The sequence below is a fragment of the Dermacentor variabilis genome, chromosome 1, assembly GCF_050947875.1.
Source record: "Dermacentor variabilis isolate Ectoservices chromosome 1, ASM5094787v1, whole genome shotgun sequence".
Taxonomy (NCBI): Eukaryota; Metazoa; Arthropoda; class Arachnida; order Ixodida; family Ixodidae; genus Dermacentor; species Dermacentor variabilis.
The window spans coordinates 104,423,764-104,426,183 of record NC_134568.1 but is presented as its reverse complement, the minus strand read 5'-3'; the positions used below and the strand labels follow the sequence as shown (position 1 = coordinate 104,426,183).

General features: G+C 48.0%; 1 non-coding gene across 1 annotated transcript; it reads left to right on the top strand.

The window, feature by feature from the left end:
* Nucleotides 1–611: 611 nt before the first annotated feature.
* TRNAP-CGG (transfer RNA proline (anticodon CGG)) lies at nt 612–684 on the top strand. Its single transcript has one exon. It is a non-coding gene; the product is annotated as a tRNA-Pro (tRNA).
* Nucleotides 685–2,420: the final 1,736 nt, after the last annotated feature.

The following is a 2,420-nucleotide window of genomic DNA, read 5'->3' as shown; positions in this document are numbered from 1 at the left end:
CTTTCCACTTTCTATCAGTTGCACTCGGTAAAAGCAGCACGCGGGAAGAGGGTGCGAAGGCGCTACTGAGTTTAAATGTGCTTTCGGAGCGAAATATTTGCGGAATGCGGAAGCTGCGGGAAAAAAAACTCTTCGCAGCCCGCAACTTAGGATTGCGAGCTGCGCTGCAGTGGCCCGCACACACAACCTGCAGACCGGTACCGACCACGCCTTTCAATTCCAAGGCGCGCGCGTTAGGCGGCGGGAAATTTCGGTTTTACGGAAAGGCTCCCGCGCACTCGATGCGTTCGCAACCCGCACACCATTTCTAATGTCACAATATTATTGAATCATAAGAAACCAACAACCACTGACATCAAGGACAACATAGGGGAAATTACTTGCGCTTAATAAAGAAAGGACAAATTAATGAAAATGAAAGTGGATGAAAAAAACAACTTGCCGCAGGGGGGGGGGGGGGGGGTGGAATGATCCCACAACCTTCGTGCCACAACCTTGGCGGCGCATGTGGAACATCCGCCGCCAAATTCTGTGAGTGGTGGCGCTGGCTAACACTACCAGGGTTCTACTATGAAAACATAAATACCCAAGAAAGAGCATGGGGAAACGGCGCCGCGGTAGCTCAATTGGGAGAGCATCGCACGCGGAATGCGAAGGTTGTGGGATCGTTCCCCACCTGCGGCAAATTGTTTTTTCATCCACTTTCATTTCCATTATTTCATCGTTTCTGTATTTCATTTATTAAGTACAAGTAATTTCCCCTATGTTGTCCTTGGTGTCAGTGTTTGTTCGCTTCTTGTGATATGACTAATCAAAATCGGGCCCCTCGGTTAACCCTCTTTCTTCTCGAATATTATCTAATGGAATTTTTGAGCGATTTACACTCGTGAGATAATCTCGAAGCTTTCATGGTTTAGCAGCGAAGGCTTTCTGGTACCGAGCATGTGGAGTCACATGTTAAATATTCTGCTCCATAGACCGTCATCTGTTCGTGCCACGTTAAATGAATTTCCCTCGAGGTTATTTTATTGCTTCGCTCGATCAATTCGCGGTGTTCAACGTCCCAAAGCAACTCTGCGACTAATGAGAGACGCCGTATAGGGAGGGGCTACGGATTAAGCTTCCCCACAAACCTCCGCCAAATATAAGTGGCATATACAAAAACGCAGTTGCATTTCGCCCCCCATTGAAATGCGGCGGGGGCATCGAACGCGCCTTATTGTCCCCAGCAGCAGAATGCCATAGCTACAGCGACCATTGCGCCGGATAGGCCATGGTATAGTTTTTGTTTCAGCAGCAAATGCCATATTTGCGCATCCTCGATAAGGAACTGACGTTATGCGCGGCTACATTAACGTTAGCAGTTGTTCGAGCGTGTACAACTCTGCACAGAGAGTGAGCGAAAGGGGGACGACAGTCACCTGTTCCATTTTCATTGCTCGTAATTTGACCACAAAGAATTACCCCTCCATTTTCGTATTGATTACGTCCGCTAGTTCTTTCGAGCGGTCATTAAAGCGCACTACACTATGTGAGATGCGTCGCAAGGCGATCGAGGACACCGGGTGATGGTTGACCTACTTTCAGGCTGACTCTTCTGCATGCACAATTGACGTCAGGGGGTGGGGTAAGCTCTTACTTTCCTTTAGACCAGCTATAGTGTTTATTGCGCAGCGCTCGTCCCTTGGGCGCCTTATAACACGCCAGCTTTTCTCTTTCAAACAGCACATGCAAATGCGGCATTTGTATGCACGATCTAATCCTGCGACGCAGTAGACTGAGCTTTCAGTGATGCGGAAGAAGTCTCCGATTCTGTTACCCATAGAAAATCATGCGCTTGGATGCAAGCCAGAAGCCGCGTGATGTGTGTGTGTTCTATAGAAGTGCGCCTGCTCGCACTCAACGAGGCGTGACGACAATCCCATATAACTTTTGTCTTTATCTCAGGTTTCTCTTTTCTCCTATTCAGGCTTTCTTCTTTTTTTTTTCTTTAAATCTTCAGTGATGCACGACAGTCAGGTACCAAGTGGGAGAGGTTTCTTCATTCTCTTTCGCAGGAAAGCCACTCGTCAAATGAGAGCATCGAATTGCATATCGTTCCTGCAGCTAACGGCACTTCTCATCTCAAGGTGCACGCGTCACGGGAAAAACTGAGGTAGGCACGTAAAAAAACGAAGCCTGCAAAACGATAGCCGCTAAGCTATAATGAAAGCTCACACCTCAACTTGCAAGCGGTGACGCGGCCATAGCCACAACAATTGCATTATTATATTCCCAGTCTTGGACGGAAACCCACCCCGAGCTGAGTACAACGGCGCGTCGTCTCATCGCATCATTTACACATACCTCCCAGACAATCTTATCGGGGCTATGTCTATAGACGCACGGATCAAACGACCCACGATATAAACGAATCGTTT